This window comes from Antennarius striatus, chromosome 8 (genome assembly GCF_040054535.1).
Source record: "Antennarius striatus isolate MH-2024 chromosome 8, ASM4005453v1, whole genome shotgun sequence".
Classification (NCBI taxonomy): Eukaryota; Metazoa; Chordata; class Actinopteri; order Lophiiformes; family Antennariidae; genus Antennarius; species Antennarius striatus.
The window spans coordinates 7,956,269-7,965,844 of NC_090783.1; positions in this window are offsets into that span (position 1 = coordinate 7,956,269).

Consider the following 9,576-nt stretch of genomic DNA (forward strand, 5'->3'; position numbering starts at 1 on the left):
AATAGGGTGTCAAGTAATGAAAACATTTTAGGTAGTGATGTCCACTTTGTTCTGGCACTCTGATACAAGCCCCGGACTCGGTGGGCGTTCCCATCTAAAGCACTGCTCCGGAGCTTGCTTCAAACATGGAAAAACCACGTGACTGATGATTTTTGGCACACAAGTGCGCCGAAACAATAAGCGCCCAATAAGCGCTTTATAATTCATCCAACTAGACAGAGATCCCAAGTCTGGGAACATTTTGAACTGGTGCTGCCGAAAAAGTAGATTTTAATTTCTGAGCAATTTATTTTAAGGCTCTGTTGCTCACACAGTAGATCATAATAAACCACACACATATCATTTTTAATTTACAGGTGAAGTGTTTGCTTTATTCCCAGCACCTGACGTACAGAAAAAACACGTCATCAATGATGAGGCGTTGCTGATCAAGAAGTGAGAATGAAGCCGGTGGTGCTGCTGAGATGATGTCTCGGAATCACGACTTTTATCTCACAACACAGACCTTGTTTTTTTCCAGTGACACTAATCATGCTATGTAACTCACGCACACGAACATATATGTATATATTTATATTAAATATAGATGCGTGAACATGTAATTTATATCTTTTTGCTTTATTAAATACTGCAAGAACCAATGATCATAAAACAATTTCCTATATACAATATATGGCTACAATATAGCAAGCAAGGATTAACACATTGAATTAGATTATATTCGGTTTTATTCAGAAAATATATGCAATACAGGAAACATCAAAGCACTGTTTTAGATAGATATATGCGTTAGTAGTCCCGGAGGAAATTGCGCATATCCACTGCTCAGGCATTACATAATGAATAAATACGGGATAAACACCAGGAGAAAAAGAAACACCGACATCACAGGACATACCACAAAACATACATCACACTACCAGGACATACTAAACTATAACTTAAGTATAAAATACAATAAAATTACATAAATAAAAATAAAAAGTGCAAGTGAGAATTAGCAGGAGGCCCACATGATCGGTAAGGTACACCCTTCTTACAATGTAAGCCATCACTAATATCACAATGGCCAAAAATATAAAGCGTCACTATCTAATATCACAACAACATCTGAGGCCTGTACCATAAAGCTTGATGTATCTAGCCGGGCTTCCTCTTACTTATCTGGCTTCACTTACCGAGACATCCGCCCTCCGGATTTTCGGTACCATAAAGTCGGCTATCAACTCACTAATTCAATTCAGGCATGTCCACTCTAGATCTGTGCGCGCTCACATAAAAAGGGCAGAGGTTGCTGCATGCGACCAATTGCAAACATGCAACAAACCGGCCCAGGCCACATATTTCACAAAGGAGGACCGAACAATAATAATTAATAAATACGAGCAATACAAATCAATAATCCAGGTAAAAAGCAACACAGTTGCAGCTGCCAAATGGCGCAAGGATCGCTGGCAAAAAATCTACGACTGTGTCAATGTGGAAGTTAGTGCCATTTAGGGCTGCCACGATTAGTCGACTAGACACGAATATATCGACTATTAAAATTGTCGACAACTAATTTAGTAGTTGGCACGTCGTTTTTTTTTTTTTTTTAATCTTTGTTTTTCTCTCAAAACTGCTGCGGCACCTCCACGGCCGCGCCTGCCTTTCTGTCCTTGACACACATGCGCAGTAGAGGTAATCAGGGCCAGCCATGATGTCACTGGAAGTTATACCAGAGGGGCTCGGTGTCATGGCTACCCGGCGGCACCAGACCTCAAAAGTGTGGGAGCATTTTCCGAAAACAAAAGAGAAAAGTGTGCAATGCAATATCTGCAAGACAGAAGTTGCCTTCCACGGCTACACAACTACGATGTTCAAGCACCTGAAACAGAAGCAGGTTGTGGCAACGATGAAGAGGGACCGTCGTCTCGGTTAGCTAACTGGGTAGTTAGCGGCTAATATTAGCGTAAACAGAGCTAACTTACTACTTACTCATATAGCTGTAAACGTTAGCATTAGCGATGATGATTTGATTCATTAGCCGCCCTTAGCACACATATTTTATGTGTTTTCTGTAACCCTACAACAGTGATGTCTTTGAATAGGAAATGTGGTAACGCTAAGGTTTTCTAACGTTATGTTTCAGTGCTAAAAAAGTAGGTTCTACTTCAATGGACGGCTTTGTTACAAAGCCAGCTACATGCACACCTCAGCAAGCAAACGTCCTGACTGAGTCCAGACTGAACATGCTGGTGACGGACAGCATCGGAGCGGATTTTCTTTGCAGCAGGGAACATCTGCTCTCCAAAGACAGCAAGCCTTTCTCCAAGACATGTAGAAATTCTAACTTTCCTGGCTATGAACAAGACCCTTGTGCAGTTTGGGATTGCATAGAGTCAGAGTGTACTAAAGTTGAATACAGTTGTGAGCACTGAGCACAAAATGCACTTTTGTTATATTTGAGTCAGTGACACCAAAACTGTAATAATTCCTTAGTTACAGGTGCCTACGTCATTGTTGCTATGTTTGATGCCAAAGACAAATTAAGAAAAGAAAAAAACTAAAAAATAAACCTGAAGTATTTATTTTTGTGTTGTTTAGGCAAGTGCCTTTTCCTTATTTTACTCAGCTGTTTGCACTTTATGCTACGCAGTTAAACAATTGTTTGTTGCTACAAGTATATTTCATTAAAGGTTTAATGAACTATCATCTTAATTGTCTTTATTTTTAGTTAGCATATGTCTTAAACACTTAAAGCTGAAAAGTATTGATGGTTATATAAGAGCAGCTTCATGCTGGTGCGATAAACTGTATGTTTTACATTCAATTTACGTATGATCCGATTAGTCGACTAATCGAAAAAATAATCGGTGATTAGTCGACTATCAAAATAACCGTTTGTGGCAGCCCTAGTGCCATTATAATATTACTTCCCCACTATGACTGCACTTGTATATCTGACTACAGTAACATTTGTGTGTTCCATAAATGTATGTGTGTATGATATTTTTCGTTATGGCATGTGATTGTAGCCCCCGCCACTTTATGAATAGCTCTACATAATGTGTTCTTCCTGAGGTTTTCGGCATCGCCAACATAATGCATCAAAGTACCTATGAATGAATCAATCTATGATTTACTTAAACAAAAAGAAATATGTTAACTGTGGCAAAAAACCTCAGTGCAATGCACACTGTCTGCGGGACTGTCAGCGCGTGGTTGTGGTGCGTTACATTACTGATGTAAGGCTCCAGCAGCTGACAGATGTAATGTAACCCCTCTCCCCAAAACCTGTACCTTTTGTACAGTGATTGTTCAGGCAATTTGAACGGATTAAATATTCTCTCGCGCCTGAGCGCTCTTCGCACAAGCTGTGCACCAAGATCCACCGGGTTCTCATAAAACGGACAGCCCATTTTCCAAGACAATTGATTGGTCAGTAGGTGGGGCTGTTATACCTGCTGAGCTCTGATAGGTCAGTAGGTGGGGCTGTTATACCTGCTGAGCTCTTATCCTGAACTCATCCTGCTCCGGAGCTGGTTAGGCGTTCAGCATAGGTTACTGCGACAATGTAGCCGATAGAAAGTCAGTCACCTTTATGGTACCGAAAAGCCAGGGTTAAGCCTGAAGTTATCTCGCTAAGCCGTAATCCAGCTTTATGGTACAGGCCTCTGGGCTTATCAACTGTTTTGTAGTTGCAGTATAGACACTCTGCCAAAGAGGGCGTCCACATTCTCAATGAATGGGGCGCCGAGTAATGAAACAGTTTCCGGCACAATTGTCGCAAACGGTTTGAAGCGCCATGGGATACTATTCAGACATCACTAGTTTTCGTCACAATTGTTGCCAACGGTTCAAAGTCCCATGGGGCGCCATTCAGACATCACTACACAGAACCAAGACAGAACCCAGCCTAAAAAGCCTCAGGCTAATCAGACTGATGAAGTCCAGGTGTGGAGATAAGCAGCAGGTATAGATGTAACGGTTGTGAACGGGCCAAAAAAGGACGACTCAAATAGTGGAGTTTTCTCTTCTTTATTTTGTGTCCTGTGGGAGACAATAGTTATTTAATCTCCCCACGTCTCCTTTCTGCACCTTTGCTTCCGCAGCAATGCAGCACATCATCCTTGGGATAGATGGGAGGCGCGACGGAAGCACAGGAGGTACAGAAGTAACGAAGCGCGCACAAGGCAAGCTTCGCGATAAAGAGAAAAGAAAATGAGAACAACATTGTTTCGCTAAAATTCACATAGCCCAACATCAATTAATGAAAAACAAAACGCTAAAAAATAGACAACATTTTAACTCTGTTACATGGAGATGAGACTCTGCCCACAAGTTTGGCTTCTCAAACTGTGACATCTTCACAATAAAAAAAAGTTCAAAACAGTGAAAAACAATTGAGAATTTATTATTCTGGATTTATTATTCTGGCTTGTTGGAGCAAATCCACACTTTGTGTATGCTCATTGTGGTCTAGTTTACTAACTGGCTCACAAAGACGGTGGGGATTAGAAGTGTATGACAAATAATTAAAACTATGTTGCCCATACATTTGAAAAGTCATGTCTGTGTGATCTCTGAATAATTATCTAAAAATGTAAAATAAAATAAAAAAGTAAATGCAATACACACATCAATAGAGTAGCAGTGAATATTCTTACTCTAGTTTGCTTTTCAGTTCACCCCAACCTTTTCTTAATTATTCCTTCACATCATAACTTTTTCATCAGATTTGCACTGCACTTTCAGGTTAGTTTTAATATATTTAAATTGCATTCCATTATGTTTCTATGAGAATGAATAATAATGATATGCTTTATAGGCAGGCCACACAGTACTCCAAAAGGGTCTTGGCTGTACCTTCTCCGTCTGTGTATATTTCTTTTTATTTGAAATTAATAGTTTCATACAGGTGCTGGGAAAATGATAGTGGGTATGCATTGTACAGATGTGCTTACAACCTCTTTGTAACTGTCATATCCAAAATAGGACTTGAACCCAAATGCACAACTCGTAAAGCGAACTTCAAATTAATAATCTTTCATAAAGTACCAACTGAAAAATCACTCACAGAGGTAAATAACTGAGACAATGACAAGGAACAGTGTTTCAAAACAACCGTTGCAAAGTATCAAAGAAAAAATCTAGACAAAGTATCAAACATTAGGAAGACAAAGAATAAAATAATCTTAACCTGACAAGGCACAATACAAGAACTGCCACTAGTTCTCTGGAAAAGCAATCAAGATAAACTGGCACAGGACAAAGAGACAGACACTTTATACATGAGGTAGGGGAACACAGAGGGTGGCTTGACAATCGCAAAGGTGGGAAACTCTCACAAAGGGAGCATGTTAAGATCTAAAGTGAGAGGGGAAGGATGAGTGCCAAAACAAAACAAGAAGTGGATGACAAAGTAAAAAAAACAAAACAAAAAATCAACATAACTTATCGTAACTTTCTGCACGTGACAGTAGCGTATTAGCATGTCAAATAGGTTCTTGTTTTAAGATTTTTAATCTTACCTTCAAATCTACATCCCATTATTTATTGTAATTATAATAACCAATAAATATGCATTTATTTGCATGGTGCATTTTCATTTGTGTTTGGGAAAAATATTTTATTCATCGTCGACAGCAAAGAAGAACAAGAAACACATTACTGTGAGTAATCATAATGTATGCTAACATAATTCTCAGTAAAGCTACTGTAAGTACTGTGGTTTCTCAAGAAGACTGCACCATTTCAAAATTTAGTGAACGTAAGGTGTTGTGTAATGCTTTTTGAACACTTTACTGTTACACCAGGCTTAGCTCTAAGGAAACCATAACATTGACAGTCACCATCTGCTTACCCCTTCTGCGATTAAATGTCCTGAGGTTCTATATGCTACAGCATTTCAATAATGGAATTGTAGAGCCCATATGAACTCAATATATTTTACTTTTTTGAAAACAGGAAAATAATTTCCAAAAATTTTATTTTAGAGTAACATTTTTAGTAATAAAGTACCTATCTGCCTGCCTGTCTATTAGAAGAAAAAAAACATCCTAACGCTTAATAGCTGTGAAATGCTTAAAAAAAACCTGGTTAAACAGTGTACGTAGCACCGTTGCCTCACAGCAACATAGTTCTGGGTTCACTTCCTTTCTATGCAGCGTTTGTATGTTCCTCCTATGTCTCTGGGTGCTCTGTGGATTTTTTGGCTGCCTCCCACCTCAAAAAACATGCCGCTTTTGGTGAACCTGGTGTAACCAGGTGGTATACACCAAATATTCCATAGGTGTGACCATGAGGGCTTGTTTGTTTTCCATGTTATCTGCCCACAAGGCAGATAAGCCTTGTGAGTCCATCCATCCATCAGATGGTAACAGTATCACATTGAGTTCTTATCGATCTCATCTAGTAGTGAAAGTGCACTACATGTGCTCAACCTCGTACATTCTCTGCTGATGAGTGTGTGCCAATTGTTTTATTTAAGCCCCAACTAGTGTTTTAGTGTTACTATTTGCAAAGCTTCTCAGCGCAGGGTTAACTCAGCTACCAGTTGATATGCTCTTTATGTAACAATCAATAGAAAAAGATTGGCATGAATTAATTTGCATGGGAGCATCAGATAACTGACTGGCATTAATGTGGGTTAAAAGCTAACAAACACTTAAGTTTGTTTTAGTCCAACAGTCTTGTTTTAGTTTAACAGTCTAATTGTTTTCCTCATTGGTCTTCCTATTGTTTGGGGACTAGACAAAATTTCAGTCCGATTTTGTCACGGCTCGAACAAGACTGGTGGTGAGGACCCAAAAGCACGACAGTGAAGTAGGCAGGTCAAGTCAAAAAACAGGTTTTATAGGAAAAGAAGGGGTCAGGTACCAGGTAATCAGCCCAAACAGCAGAAGAGTCAGGCGCACGGCAAGCAAACAGGCAGAGTCCAAAATCAGGCAGTTTATGCACGAAAAGGCATTCAAACCAACTAGGCAGACAAATCCAAAAGGGGTCGATGAAAGGCAGGGTCCGGGAAACAGGCTGGGTCAGTAACAGGAATCAGGATAACCGGCAGGAATCAAAGGCTGGAGAGTCAGGGTGATCACTAAACAATCTGGCAGAGTACTGAGGGCTGAGCTGGGTATATGAAGACTGGTGGCTGATTAGGTGAGTGGTTGCAGGTGAGCGAAGGGAAGGCAGGTGCAGGGTATGAACTGATTGCAAGTGGGACCAAATCTGAATAACATGATAAGTTAGTGACCGGAAAACAAACAAGATGATAATAGTCCAGAGACGTGACAGATTTTCCTTTGGTTGACTACAGCCCTAGTTCTAACCACCTTCACTGCAACAAAAGAAAAAAAAAGTGTGTGTGTGTGTGTGTGTGTGTGTGTGTGTGTGTGTGTGTGTGTAACACCCGTTCAGAATTTAGTGAGTTAAAATATGAGAACTTACTGGATGTTGGGCCAATGCGGAGGTTCGACTACTGGAGCAGGAGGTGTAATAAATGAGACAACTCAGTCAGTGTGGGTAGATGACATGTATTAAAATTTTATAAACTTAATCGGTCATCTCTGCCAATAATTCAGAACAACATACAAAATCACATTTCATAATAAAAGAAAATGGGCCCGAAAATCAATAAAATAATAAACAAAACACACATACACATACCCCGGGTTCCGTATCTTTCTTTCAGGAATTGAACTCCAAAGTCTTTGTCCATCCAAAGAAAATTGATAAATCAAAAAATCAAAATCAATCAGTTCCAAATCAGATCCTGGTACAGTGGCTCGCCATCTTTGGATTGGACACTACGTGGAATCTGGAATCCGAAAAGGCGACGGTGTGGCGCCAGCATCAATCAGCGGTCTCCGTAGATTCCCGTGATGGAAAACAGTTCAGAAAATGCCAAGTCTTGATAAGCCCACAAAACTCGTCAAAACTTTCTCTCTCCCTCTAATGTTCCGGCGTGGTGCACGGGAACATCTTTATTCTCTATTTTCCTTCTTTCTTATCCTTCTCTCCGCCGCCTCTCTCCTCACTCTCTCGCGCTGTCTCCCTTTCTTTCGCGCGCTCACCCGGCGGAAATCACCTGCGCCGCTTTCGCGGGCCTTTTTTCAAAATAAAAGTCATTGACTTCCCTTTTCACAATAATATTTCTAAACGCAATTCTAATGCATGTCTAAATTGAAGTACTGCTTTTAGTAATAGATTACCGCTTAGTACGGTAACCCTTTATACTGACAGGGTTACACCCTCCCCCTGTGAAGGGTGGCACGTCCCTGTGCTTCCTCTCCGTGATTGTGTTGTCACAGGAGCAATAGCAGTAGTAGCATGATCATCAAACATTGAATCAATGTTATTTATTGAAGACATCAATGCATTACGGAGTCCCTGGAAAAGCAATTGCACCTCTTCTATTAAAGGATTTCCAAGTTCTGCATAATGGAGTCGTGTTGGTCGTGTTCGGTGTCGGTTTGAGCACCTAACCGTCTTGTCAGTCTCTCTCAATAACTCACTTGACAGTGGCCTTTCAAGCTCAACATTGGGTTGGGCATCATGGCTTGTGCTGCCAGGTGAAGGAGGCTCAACTACTCTGGGTGATACCTCAGGGAGATCAGAAATTGCTACTTCTCTTTCAGAAGGATTGGTTCCTTTTGTGCAATTTTCATCTACCACATGTGAATCAAAGGCACCTAGGTTGGATGGATCTGTTACTATAACTCCCTCATCCATTTCCCTTGGAGCCCATGTCTCAGGCTCTGAGATGCATGGTTCAGCAAGGGGAACAGAATTCTCAACAGTACCACACTCAGGTAAAATATTATTTGCTGATCCATTAGCTCCGACTATTGTACCCGATGTAGTTGATTCTACAGTCACAAATCTGGGGAGATATGATTCCTCATCATCTGACTGTTCATTTTCACTGTTTTCAGTTACAATGCCTGGAGTCTGACGGGTTCTTGGTTTCCTTGGCGCCAATTTTGGGGTTGGTTTCTCTGGAGCACTAATTGGTAAAAACCCACAAGGAAGTAAAAGATCTCTGTGTAAAGTACGCAAAAGACCTTTCTTTGTTTCTGGACAGACCGTATATACTGGGAGATCACCTGGGCGTGACACAACTACATACACGTCTGCTTCCCACTTGTCAGCTAGTTTATGTTTTCCCCTCAGTCGTACACTTCTCACCAGCACTCTGTCACCTGGTTCAAGACTGCCATCTGTGACCTTTTTGTCAAATCTGAGTTTATTTCGCTGAGCAGATTTCTCAGCATTCTTGCTGGAAAGTGCATAGCTCTCTTTCAGACGGTCCTTCAATTTCTGCACATACTGTAAATGTGATTGAGGCTGATCATCAACAGGCAGTTCAAACGCTAAATCTACAGGAAGTCTAGGCTGTCTTCCAAACATGAGTTCATAAGGAGCAAAACCTGTGACCTCATGCTTTGTACAATTGTACGCATGAACAAGTGGCTTAACAAAATCACGCCAATGGGTCTTGTCCTTGTTGTTCAAAGTACCCAACATCTGTAACAGCGTCCTGTTAAAACGCTCAACAGGATTTCCCCTCGGATGGTAAGGCGTAGTTCGCGTTTT